This window comes from Heterocephalus glaber, unplaced genomic scaffold (genome assembly GCF_053883595.1).
Source record: "Heterocephalus glaber isolate CG9 unplaced genomic scaffold, H.glaber_assembly_v1.0 deba00001538, whole genome shotgun sequence".
Lineage (NCBI taxonomy): Eukaryota > Metazoa > Chordata > Mammalia > Rodentia > Bathyergidae > Heterocephalus > Heterocephalus glaber.
In genome coordinates this window covers 12,814,318-12,828,891 of record NW_028258333.1, presented here as the reverse complement: position 1 = coordinate 12,828,891, position 14,574 = coordinate 12,814,318, and the positions used below count along the sequence as shown (strand labels likewise).

Genomic DNA, 14,574 nt, shown 5'->3' with positions numbered 1-14,574 from the left:
CATGCTTATATCAAAGAAAGCACAATCAAAAGCATGAAAAATAAATAAGCAATTTCCTTATACAAAAATTGTATACAATAATTGTAATAGATTTATCTAGATATCTGCACAAACCTCCTACACTCCTAGGAGGTGTTTCTGGTATTCACTAGATCATGAGTCTATGATACTGGATCAGTCCATGGATTGGTTTAACATAGTTCTGCGTGTAGGTGATGGATTTACTGACGAGGGAAGATCCTCCCTAGGTGTAGGTAGCACCAACCATTAGGCTTGTAGCCTGGATGGAATAAAAAAGGAAAGAAAAAGGCTGCCTCCTACTTGCGATCCCATGAAATATTTCTCATCTTTTTTTTTTTTTTTGTACCAGGAATCAAACTCGGGTCTTTGTGCTTGTGAGGTAGGCAGCAGAACCACTGAGCTAAATCCCCAGCCCTGAAATGTTTCTCTTCTGCATGCCACTCTGCCACACTGCCCTGCCTTGGAGCCAGACAACTATGGACTGAAATTTCTTACAACTATGAGCTAAAATAAAACTTCCCTCATTTAAATTGTGAGTGTAAGATAAGAATAAAGAGGTCAATGCTGCAAGAAGAAAAAATTCATGCTAAATATTTATGCACCCAGTATTGATACACTCAAATAGATGAAACAAATATTAACAGACCTCGAGAGAAGCAGACACAAATACCAAAATACCAGGGTACCTGAACTCTCACTTATAAGAATATACATATTATTGAGAAAAAAGATCAACAGGAATCAGCAGAGTTAATTTGCACCCTAGAACAAATGGACCTAATAGACACCTATAGAACATTCAATCAACCAACTTAGTATGAACATTCTTCTCCAGAACACATTTGACAAGTGCTATGATTTAGATAAATATTTCATGTTACAGACTTGGCGACCAGTCTATGGGGCTCCTGGGAAGTGATGTAACATTCAAGAAGTGAGACTTAGTAGTAGAAAGTTATGTTACTAGGGGCATGAACTTGAAGTTAATCATGGGGCCAAACCTCTTTTATTCTCCCTTTTCTTTTTACTGATATGCAGAATTTATTAAGCTTTGCACATGTAATAGAGCATAGTTTCATTTGGATCCAAAGTGCTAACAAAAGCTCTAGCAATCAAGAATGGCAGTATGTCATTTTATAACAATCAACATTGTGACTTTTCAAATTTGGTTTTCAGAAGAATTTAACTTCAAGTAAATGTAGTCATTCTATTAAAAATTGCTTCAGGTTACTCCAAGCCTGGCAGTCAACATTTGGCATAAACAAGAAAACAATCACAATTTGATAAATAACAGATAACATTGTAGGCCATAAACATACAACATAAAGAAATAGTGGTTGTGTAATTCAGTAGATATTAAGTTACTAGAGTTCCTTGGCCTCTATGCAGAGGGTTTGATTCACCAGCCTGGACACCCAGTTTTCAAAGTAGGAGCAATGTCTACAGTATCATTTACAGTATCTATCACTGCAAACAAGTAGAGAATGAGGAATTCATTTTTATTAATAAATTACACCCTCAGGAGTTATCACCAACACCTTAGTATAAAAATGTTCAAGTTATATGTGTCATAACTTTGTGCTTATTTTAAAAGGTGCTAAATGGATTAAATGGAGACAGCAATCCTTCCCCTAATGTGATTGATCTTACCGTGTTTACAGCTATCAAGACTTAAAACACTTCAAGTGTTTGAATTGAACATTGATGAGCACACTTAGATTTCAACCTGATATGCTTGACTCTGTTATTTGGACAACTGTCCATTTACTCTGGAATTAAAATTTTAATATTGTCCAAGTTGATATAAGTGGCATAAGAACAAATATGCTGAAATGGTTATAGTCACAAGTGGCAGTCAACAAGGATATGGGGGTATCCCACTCCCAAGTCATCCAGTAGTTGCAATTACTGTATATACTCTCACACAACCGTAACAAATTGGATTTAAAGCTGTTTACTTTAGTCTGCCTTCTTCACACACCCAAGATATGTACCTTATATGAAAACAGTGTTTATTCAAAAACAAATTTTTGTAGCTGTTAAATTCTTCCCTTAAATGTAAATAAAATGCCCAGAAACTTTTAATGAGCAGGACTCAGAAAATTTAAAAGAATAATTAGAGTTAGGAATCAAATAAACATAGTCAACAAAGGAAAAAATATCACACAGAAGACAAAGATCCAGGTAGCATCTCAGATGCAGAGCAATTTTGTAAAGTAGGAAAGCAACTGTGATCACCTGCAGCTTCTCAGATCATTCTAGCAAGTGTTTCCAGGTACCACCTGTGTCTGTAAATCATATTTCCCTAAATAAAGGGCCTTGAATGCACATTCAAGGTGTTTCCTGCAAGTAGAAGTGAAGATATTTTCATTTTTCTAAACTCACAAACTATTTGGTCAAAGAAATATGTAAAGCTAAATAAAAGCACATCTGGTGGAAATACATAGCAATGAATGTTGACAAGATGTGCTTGGATCTTGATTGCAGCATCTTGCAGTGGGTAGGGGAGCAAAGGTAGCAATCTCGCAGGCTCTCCTGTCTGTTCTGGAGGTGGCTCTGTGGCCGTGGCACTAGCATTTGTAGCTGAATTCAAGACTTCTCCAAAATCACCACCAGCAGGCTTGGTTCCCTCTACTTTAGACTTTTAAGTTTTCAACCTTTTCTTCAAATGACTTGAAAGTTGGGAGGTTTTTTTTTTTTTTTACCTTTTCCAGCTTTTTGCTGATAACAGAGCCAACAGATGAAAAGGCCACTGCAGCCTTCTGTCAGGCCTGAGATAAGGTTTCAGAGGTCTTCCTGTATGCGGACCTGGCTGTCACATCCTGCCACCCTTTGGCAATGTTCTGCTTTAGCTCCTGTAGTGAACCAATCCCATTTCTGCTTGATCTCTGCTAGATGCTTCTCTTTTGCTGCTAACACTTGAGACAGTTTGGATTTCTTCTTCCACCTTTGCCACCTCTCTTCTCAGCTCATCCTGTTCCTCTTCTGAGAGTGTTTCGGTGGCGCTTAGAGTGGCTGCAGCATCTTCTCCTTCCTCAGGTACTGGGTCTGCCCTCAGCAAACCAAGTTTCTCAGTAGATGATCCGGGTGGAGATGAATTCCCCCTAGGGGACAGGTAGAGGTAGTTTTTGCTCACACCTGCATTGAAATCAAACGGGGACTGGTAGTCTTGATGTAATTCTGAGTCTCTGTGATCCATCATCCCAGGCAGAGGCAGAATGCATGGTTTTATGGCCACCTGAGTTCCCTCCTCAGTCGCGTGTTCCTTTGGCCTTATTCCCTTTGCCCCAGCATGCAAGCTCACTGAGACTATCATCTTCCTGCTTTTCTTCTCCCTCTTTTGATTCCAGCTACTTTAATAGTTGAAGCTTTCTTTGTCATACACTATGCTACATGATGTACTATCATACCAATGGATACTGAGACATCAACCATGGACAGAAACCTGTGAAACCATGAGCCAAAATAGGACATATTGATGATTTTCTCCTTTTATGTCACAGTGATGGAAAACTAGCCAGCACACCAGTATAGATTTTATTATCTGCCTTAAACAAAGTGTTATTTTTATTTGAAATATTATCAAGTATCTTCTCTGGTCATATGCAAGAAAAACCCAAAAAGAAATGAAAAAAAGAAAAATTAACAACCAAAAACTTTGGGAAATTATCAAATACATATAAATTAAGCCATTTACTTTGAACAACCAATGGATCAAGAAATAAATCAAAAGAATACTAAAAAAAATTCTTGAAGCAAATGAAAATGGAGACATAATACACTGAATCACATGGAATCCAGCCATAGCAGAGCTAAGAAAGAATGATAACTCATAGCAATCAACAGTTACATTAAAAAGGTAAAAATATCTCAAGTAAGCAACCTACTTCCCTACCTCAAAGAATATAAAAATAAGAACACTTATAAATGAAACAGAGACCAAAAATCCTTCATATATACAAAATGGTGTGTTGGTTCTTGGAAAAGATAAGCAAAATTAAACTCTTAGCTAGCCTTAGTAAAATTAAAGGGATGACTTAAAATCAGCGATGAAGAGGACAACTTCATAACTAACACTTGAGAAATACAAAATATCTGGAAAAATTACTCTGTAATGCTATTGGTCAATAAGTTTGATAAACTTAAAGTGATAGAAAACTTTTCAGTGATGAATGCCCAATCTGCAATTCCAAACCCACTTATTTATCACAAAGTGTCAACAGTGCAATTAAACAGGATACTGAGGTTTCAGTTTAACAAAACACAATTCGTATGTTTAAATCTTTTCTCTTAAAAGGAAAACAAATAACATGGGTGCTATAGGTGTGCCACACCACTAAATTGGAAGATATCTTGGACATGCACGTCTAGCAGCATTTAATCATGAACAGAAGGAAATTTACTAGTAACAAAGAGTGTTGAATTTATATTGAAACCTTTACCATCAAGTTCAGAACCAAACACTACTGCTAAATTCTACCAAACACTGAAAAATAACTAATTACTGTTTGTAATTTCTTCCAAAAATATTAGAACTGGTAAATTCACCAAAGGTGCAGGATAAAAAAATTATTATACAAAATTTACTGGAGTTTTTAATAGATTAGTGAACTATCTAGACAAGAAATCAAGACAGCAACCCCATGTATAATACAAATATATAATAAACTAGCTAGGAATAACATTAACCCAATATATTTAAATATCTACATAATGAAAACTATATAATATTGATAAAATAAAATGAAGACACACAAGCACAAACATATACAAAATGGAGGCACATGGTAAAGTCATGGGTTAGAAATATTAATGTTGGTAAAATATTCATATATTCTAAAATTATCTACAGATTCCATGCAATCCATACCATAAAACTAATTGTATTCCTCATAGAACTAGTAAAAGTAATCTTAATATTTGTGTGTATCCACAGAAAAATCCTTACTAGCCAAGACTACTTCAACAAAAACAATAACAACAACAAACAAAGCAGGAGACATTATACTAACTGATGTCAAAATACAACAAAAGCATTTTTTATCGAATCAGTACAGCCTTGCTTGCAGTGTACAACGCACAGACCAAGACACAGAACATGGAGTCTCGAAGTAAACCCACATATCTACAGCCCACTGCTTTGTGAAATGTGGCTAAGAACATACATTAGGTGAGTGACCTTCTCAAAACCAACTGCTAGAAAGTTAAATATCCACATATAGAAGAATGAAAGTAGAATAAAACTAAAAACCGCTACTAAATAGACTCAAATGGTTTATAAAATTAAATCTCATATATGAAAGTATGAAACTACTGGAAAGAGGAGAAATTCTTCAGGACAAGAAAGTGGGCAGCGACTCTTTTTATAAGCTCCCAGAAGCACAAGAAAGAAAAGCAAAAAATAGACAATTGTGATTGCATTACATTAAAAAAGTTTCCATACAGCAAAGGAAACAATCAAGCCTGAGCTGTTAGCCTACAGAACGGGAGAAAGTATTTGCAAACTATACTTCTGAAAATAAGGTAATATCCAGAATATTTTAAAGATTCAAAAAACTCAAGAACGCATACACCCACATACACACACAAAACCCGCAGATTAAAAATGGGCAGTACACCTAAACTGGTATTTCTCAAAAGAACTTCCACAAGTGCCCGTAAGATACGTGAAAAAATGCTCATTACTAATCATCAGGGGGGATGGAAATCAAAGCCTCTGTGAGCAGTGGCCTCATACCCATTAGAATGAGTATTCAGAAAGATGATACATACCAAGTGCCAGTGAGGATGTAGAAACAGACAATTGTACACTTTTGATGGGAATATACATTAGTAATTCCAATGTAGCAAACAAAATGGAAGTTATTTTAAAAAATAAAAATAGAGGCACAATAGGACTCAACAATCCCATCCCTGTGTAAACATCAATAAGAAATAAGAAATAAAAAAAATATATACACTTTCTTCTTTATTGTAGCATTATTCCCAAAAGCCAAGAAATGGAAAAAACATGTCTCCATCAGCTGATAAAGCAATAAAAACATGTGGTACATACATACAAAGATATACTACTCAGCCATTAAAAAATATGAAGCCCTTTTATTTGTGGAAACATACATAGACCTAGAGATCATTAACTGAAGGAAGCCAGGTAAAGAAAGACAGGCACTGTATGATCTCACCTGTATGTTTAAACTAAAAAGGTTGATCTCATTTTGAAAATAGAATCTTGGTTATCAGAGATTGAGAGCCTATGTGACTGGGAGGAGTGGGAGAAGCTGATAAACAGATGCTCAGATAGGGTTGTACAGAGTAAGAACTTCAGGTCTGGTTGTGCTCATGCACAGTAGGATGTCTACAGATAAAGGTAATGACTATTTCAGAAAGCAGAATAATAATAGCTGACCATACTTTGATAATTAACAAACTCCAACTATCAGGTCTACCCAAGCACATTAAAATACTTAGTTATTATGATATTGAGATGAGCTGTATACAAAGTTCTTAAATCATTTGAACTTTTTGCGATTTTCTTTATCATTACTTATTTTATGAAATGAGATTTTACTCCTCTTTTTAATTTTTTTTGGTTGTTTTTCCCTTAAATCTCCCATTTTCCTTGTAATTTAGAGAGAGAAAACTTTGCAGTACTACAATGATGAAAACTTCTAAAAGTAATTTTGTTAAATAGGCTCACTCAAAACATTCTACCCCTGGAGCAGTATTTCAAACCTGAGTAAGTACTTTCACAAACAATCATTTCTTATGCCCCCTTTCATTTAAAAACAATTTGGGGGCTGGGGATTTACCTTAGTGGCACCATGCCTGCCTCTCAAGCACAAGGTCCTGAGTTCAATTCCTGGTACCAAAAAAAAAATTTTTTTGAGACATTATGTTGCTGTGTAGTTTAAGCTGGGCTTGAACTCACTGTGGAGCCAGGGGTGGCTTCAAACTTGCAGCTATTCCCCTGCCTCAACTTCCTAAGTACTGGAATTACAGGAGTGTGTCACCAGGCCCAGCTAAATTTTAATTTAATATTTTAAACTAAGAAATAAACTGCTGATGATTGTATCTGTTAAATTTTGTTTTTGATTATGTATATTTTTCAAAAGTATAATTCATTTACTTTAAATTAGAGTAAGAAATGAAACATGTTAAGTAACTATACTTAGCCTGAGATCATGTACCTGGTATCGTTTAAGTGACGAAACACATAAAATATAAACCTTTACCCAAAAATAAGACTCTTCTACATTATACAACAATTAATTTGGCTTTTAATTACATTGTGGAATGAAGCATATTATGTTTATAAATAATCTAAATAATTGTTAAATGTTAGTTTTTTTTCAGTCAAAATATATTTTGGTTCAGGAAACAGGGTAACAAAGAATAGATCTCTATATAAAAATTAAAGAAACATTGGCACAGTTCACTGTATAAATAAGTTGTTCCAACATAGATTTTTTTTTCCCCTATGGGCTTCCTAAAATACGATCTGATACCACAGAATTAAATGGTTCAATAGTTGATTTTGTTTTTATTTCATTTTGCAAGTGCTAAAAAATGACTGAAAAGATGGGATAAATTAAGTATAATGGCTAGAAGATACAACATTTGGCACACTGTAACAATTGAAGTCTGTTTTGTTTTATTCCAAAGACATAGAGCATAAATTAGATGTTTTTAAGGAAACCAAAAAGTATGCATGTGTACAATATGTCTCATCAATTATGTACCTATCTATTGCAATGAGGGTTAAAGGTATTTGCAGGACTGGATTTTCTTGGCTAATCAATTACCTGTAGGAAGATAATCTGAATTAGCTGGGCAAAGCAAGAATTTATTTCTTTTGTGTGTTGCTGTAGGCAAAGGCATTCCACCATGCTTCTACTTCCACTCAGTTATCAGTTCATCACTAACTCCTATCTCAGCCTTCCACCCCTAACTTCCCTACACTTAGATCAAGACCCTTATAAATTCCAAGAGAATAAAATGCTTTCTTTCAGAGCATTTATCACCATGTACAATAGTTTAATCATTTATGTAATTAAATAACTATTTTCCCCCTGCTAGAGCCTGAGTTTCATGCAGTTGAGAATTGAGTGAGCCATTGATTATCATTACGCCCCAGTGCTAAGTAAAATACTTGCCACATTGTAGCTGCTCCATACATAGCTGGAGAATGAATAACTAGAGTACACGTTATAGAATTTTACATGATTTCAGGAAGCCTTCTGTCAGTCAGTACCTTTACAGCAGAAATCAAATGCTACAGCCAGCCAGGCCCCACTTAATAGGAGTCAAGTTCACTTTATTGTCCTTGTTTACTAACCATTAACAGATTTATCCATGTGTTTGTCCATTAAATGTCAACATTGATTACTGTTCAAACATTCACCTGTCATGAGACCCTTTAAGTCCATGGGTACCTCAAACTACATCAGCATTATCAACAAGTCAATAAACAGACTGGCCACAAAACTCTGCTCTAATATAAAATGAAAATGTGAAACCATTTGTTCAAAAATTATTACAAAATTCAAGAATGTAACAGCAATACATTAAACTATGAGGCAGCCCTGTGCATTTGCATACTCAAGCAAATCCTATCAATAAGAAATAAGACATTTTGGTTTCATTTAGGTTGAGAATCTGTTTACAAAACTTCCCATGATTCTTATTATCTCGCTCCCTCTTCTACTTTCTCTTCCATAATGTCACACAGGAAAAGTATTATCACTAGAGGAAGTGGGGGGAGAGACAGACATTTGTATGCAAAGCAAGGTACCATCATCAATGGAAATTGTACAAGAAGTTAAGAGCCCTTCTTTTTTGTGGTCTGTTCTCTTGGCAACTCTGGGAGGACTCTGTATCAGCAACATGCTGTTGGAATGGAGCATTGTGTCTCTGGCATTTTCCCTCCCATTCTCCCCCTAGCATGCTGACTGCTGAAATGAAAAGCAAAGCTGACATCAATCAGAGTTGTAACACTCTATTTTGAAACCTCGAGAGTAACTATTTCTACATTCATCATACACTTGGCAAAATTCCTTCCTTTCTACCCCTTCATTTACTTTTGTGTATCATTTGTCTTAATTTCTGTCTCTCTCATTAGATTGCTAAATCCTTATTTAGGCAGAATTATGATGATAGCTCTCCCCCTCAATCTCATAAATAGAATCATGTTTTGAAATTATTCTGTATATGACGTAGAAGTGTGAAAAATAATAAGTGAAGCAAAAACATCTTTCATTTAAACCATGAATTTTAATTCAGAGTTTTTGTTTCCTTTTCTCAATTGCCTTATAGCCATGGTTGTGCTAAAAGTGGCTCCCAGGTTTTAGCTTTCAGACCCAACTTGATCCATTCCAGTATACATGACCACTCCCATTGTTTCTGGTTCAGTAATTCTTAGATGAGACCTTATAATTTTCCTTTAAAAGTTTCAGGTGTGGTTAATGGGTTAATATTTTTGTCCCTTGACTACATTTCTAGAACCATTCTTTCAAGTTACAAACTTAGTCCTAGAGGCAGAGTTTCCAGTCATCTTTAGAGTTTTCCTAAGAAATGAGGTGGTCGTGTGCTTCAGTATATGTGAGTTTCCCAGTGGATACTTGCAGGAAATTGTAGAATTACAATTACAATTACAATTGTAGAATTACCTAGAGCAAGAAAACTTTAATGGCATTCCTCTCAGCTTGCATATGCTTGGTGGTATATTTCTGCCTGAGCTCTGGGTAAGTGTAAAAGGACTGCCACAGGCATTATTATTTTGGTTTTTTGTTTGTTTGTTTGGAAGGGCGTGTCTTCAAGAAGGACCAAAAATGATTAAAGAAGAGACCAATAAAAAGCAAAATTCTATTTTACGTCCTTTCTCACCATTTGAATCATAAAGGAAGGACAAAGAATGAATTGCCTTAAAGAATAAAAAGCATTGACTAGGGAACAATACCTTAATTGTTTATCTTTGTGCTGACATAAAATTATGAAAAGAAATGAACCTGTTTGTTTATGCTTTCTGCAGGGTCCAAGTGATTGAGGAAATAAGATCATGAGAATGTTTGTATTAAAGTGGCTTTATGAAATATATTTCTTAGTCTATTATGATAGCTGAATTGATAGATATTCTGGAAACCAAGTTCCTCACTTGAGGAGAAATACATGCTAATTAGAGAGCTCAAATCTGTGGCCTAAAATTGAGTGGAAAGGTTGGGGAATGTTTCCACTGAGTAAGCAAAACTCATGACCAGTTGAATTTTGTAAGTTAATAGCTGTGCTAACATTCCTCTAACAAACAACTTATCATTTGTACTTATTCAGTACGTTGGACAATTGTATGAATTGTCACTACATTAGGTACTCCCTCGCATTCCATTGAAGTAATAAAATGGCAATCTTTGAATCAATAGATAATAAACTTGGGAGACAATTTACCATTTTTCTTCCAAGTTTCTGTGCTTGATTCCATTGTTTCTGATCTATTTTTATTAGGTTCGTTTGCATAGAAACACTTCTGGTAGGATGAGACAGTATCCCCACCAAAGTAAAGGGTAAAATAAAAAAATGTCTTTATTTTGAGAAAAAATCAGAAAGGTTTTTCTCACAACTTATGAAAAAAATTTTAAAATATCTGAAGTTTTCCTAAACTTGGATCCTTCAGCTCTGAAGATCCTCTCCTGCCCAAGATAATGTCCACATTGCCCCCAGGATGCGGGAGAACAAAGAAATGTGATGCACATATGATGGTCATGTTGACTCCTGTCCCCTTTGTCTCTGGATCATGAGTCTTGTGTTTTCTTACAGCACCCATGAAGCTGTGGAAGCGAGCTTGTTAACTTACAGGTAGAGTATGATATCAATGATTGACAGTTCTCAAGAAATAATAAGAAGGAGGCGGAGGAATGGAATGATATTTTAGGAGAGAAGAAATAAAATGGATTGTTGTGATTTGCCTGTTTTTGTAATAAGTAATTAATTGGTTTACAAATATTGCCTTTGCTTGAAAAGCTTTCAAGAATTCTTAGACTGCCTTTTCTGAATGACAATATTGGTTGAAATGCTGCTTTTAGCACTCAGACCTATTAGGCCATGCATTAAAAAAAAACAGAATAAAAAATAAACAAAAGGCTATATTTATGTTTATGAAATGCAGTGGTAAATAATTTAAACTTAGAATTTGTTATTTTCCACTATTTTTTACTTACTCCAAAAAGTTTTTTCATTCCCTTTCTCAGGCATAAAGTTAAATCACAACTCGAAAAACAAAATTCCTTCTTGGCTGCTTTTCACTTCACCAATGTTTCAAAGGTTAAAATAAGCCATGAACCTAATTCAAGTATGGATGGAATAAGCAAGTTTGAGTGAAAATTTAGTTTTCAATCATCATGAGTATTATTCAATCTATTTTTTTTCTGTTTTGCTATGAAGATGCCATTTAATTTACTTGTAAATCTTTTCATATGTAAGTAGAATTTTCTACATTAAAAATAGTAGGAAAAAGATAAGCAAGCAGTGTAATTCAAGTTTGACCTAAGAAAGATGAGAAAACAAGCAGTGACCTTTATATCGAAAGTACACATAGCATGGTGGCTTCCAACTAGACAGGGGCAGGAAGAAAAAACTTAATTTAAGATCAAATGATCCTTAATTAACTCTTTAATGTTCTGAAAATTAATTGCATTTTTGAAAACATCACCAACTACTTGACATTTCATTTTTTGTCTGGCTTTTTCCTCTTTCTTCTTGCTCCAAATTTCCTGGACCTAAAAAATGTTAGGTAAATAGTAGAGGTATCAGTAACAGTTCAGTTGTACATAGAGAAACCACTCTAGCTTTCTTAGACAAGTAATAGTAATTTAATTTTGAAAGGTAGGTGGTTTACAGCATGAATAGAAAGAGAAGAATTAGGTAAATATCAAGAGCACTTCCAGCCTCCCAGAATCAAACATGCACTGCTATTGTCCAAAAAGCTTACACCACTGCCTCAAGTACTGAAGACTGCAAAACCCGGATTCCTTAGGTACTATCTATGGAGAAAAAAGTGTCTCAAACCTTACCTTTCTCCTTAACTAACTCAATTTCTAATTAAGAAGATAAAGGTAGTTTGAAAAAGTGAATATCACACACACACACACACACACACACACACACACACACACACACACTGAACATTTAGCTACAATGGAAATGTAATTTTTAATTTTCCAAAACTACCATCCAGTAAGGCAGAGAAGGTAGTGATAAGGGGAAAAAATAGTTATGTCAAACAAACTATGCCAATTTACGTTTCCTATCTCATATTTACAGAGAGTGATGCACTGTGGACATTCTCTACTTTTGTCTCATAGCCATAAGCAGAGCACTAAGTTTGATTAATTGGCTAATAGAAAGTAAAATTGATATTATGTCTCCTGACATTCAAATGAACCAGAAAAATGCTGCTGACAAGCTATATTTTTAAAAAGTATCCAGCTGTTTAGCAAGTGGCACTTAATAAATAGTTATGCATATTGTTTAGGATCTTGGCAACCTTTTAGCATATAATTCTTCCATAAGGAATGGAAAATTATTTTATTTGATTGATTTTAATCAAGTGGGTCTTCTGTATTTGAATAGAGGTCAGCGTTCATTGGGTACACTAATAAATGTCTGGGAGCTGACGGCCACCACTTTGAGCATCGCTTGTGATTGTAGAGGTCAAAGGTAATTTGTATTAATCTCATGATGACTCAATAAATTTACCATTAGAATATCTATATGTCATTCTTTTCCTGATGTATATACATTTTTTGACAGACTTTGTGGTAAAGTTTTTATCAGCTTTTACTTACTCTTAACTTCTCCTCACATCAAAGAACATTTTTATAAGATAATGACACATTCTTCCCATTCATAGAGAGGTCATTGCACTTTTTACCTTTTCATTCATTCATTTCAATTTTCATGCACTACACTTTCGTAGTATTGATGACTACAAGCATACTTTATCTGATTCTTAGGACAATTTACATCAGATTTGCAAACACAACTGAAAATAAATAGAAAACCTTCAGAATCCCAAATCAACTCATTTCTAGAGTAAAATAAATGAGTTGAAAAATGATAGTTCAGTAATACTCTACAGAGGTTATAATTTCCAGCCAATATTCCCTTTACTCCTTATTTTAATCTTGATTACAAAGGAATACATTGAGTACAATAGTGTATGATCTCAGTTTCATTCTGAAGGACTTTTATAAGGATTCCATAAAGATAATTATGGTGACTTTTAATATATTCATTGTTCAAGTGCTCTCTCTCTTTCTCTTTCTGTCATCTATATCTCATCCATACTTTGGGTTATAAGGATGTTTTCCTTGTTATTTATTAAATATATTACCTCACTGTAAAAGAGAAAATACAATAACTGACATGATTTTTTTATACATTAAATATTTGTAATTATTTTATTTTTCATATATACCATCACTAATATTATCAAATTTTTAACATGAACAAATTTTTGCTTTTCTCTAAAAAGTATGTAAAATATACATGATCCACAGATATAATGTGAACTGTTATTTGCACCCAATTCTGTTTGCCTTTTCTAGTAACACAAATTTCTTTATCTTGACAAAAATTGGTCCAGAACAAATAATACTTCTTGAACCCTGTGTAGCAACAATTTGAGAATAGTCATTATATCTCATTTCCAACCAATGAGATCATAGAATAAAATGCCCAAATCCTATCTTACAATGGAAGAAAGCATCCTTCCTTTATTCATTTTACACTGCATTCAAGAAGACAGACATGGAGTGATATTTCTTCTATCACAAAAAAGAAGTTCAACTCCTTAAAAGGGTTGAGTCCTGAAACACAAAGATCCTGAGTTTTTGATGACTACTGGAGGCAGACTGATCAGATCAACTTAGAAATTTATATAAGAGAAGAATACATTCCTTTTGTTAAGAAACTTATTTTGGGATACATCCTTGGATCATGTATTATAACTTAAAATTAGAATTTAACTTTAGATCTCAGCCTTTGGTTAATTTTCTCAACTGGACCCATAATGTGTATTACAAAACTTTTTCATATTCTAGAACTATTTATTTCAATATTAGTAACAAACATAAAAAGTTAATACAATTAGACAGACTGTATTTGTGTGTGCATCTTCTTTTCCCATTTAATTAAATACTTTGTAATTTACCTGTGGGGAGTATGATGTTTTAAAATTTATCTCAGCAGTGAACTTTGAAGTATCAATTGCAGTATCATATATAATACATAAATACACATACATTCAATACATGCATCGTGAGAAAAATATTTGCATAAGTATTTTCAAGTAACTCTAAAATAAGGACACTATGTTGAACAAATTATAGGCAAATGATCCACAGATAACTTTCAGAACGGTAACTTTAGCAGAGTAACTATAATTTTCTAGATCCTAATGCCCTCACCTGTAAAATTAAGAGAAAAAAATAGTCGCTGCCTGCTATAAATACCAATTAGCTGAGTAGAAAAGCTTGGTATATTCAAATATAAAATGAGACAGTA

The 14,574-nt window shown here is 34.2% G+C and overlaps 1 pseudogene; it reads right to left on the bottom strand.

Moving 5' to 3' along the window:
* Positions 1 to 2,326: 2,326 nt before the first annotated feature.
* Positions 2,327 to 3,361, bottom strand: LOC101710693 (tumor protein D52 pseudogene; annotated as a pseudogene).
* Positions 3,362 to 14,574: the final 11,213 nt, after the last annotated feature.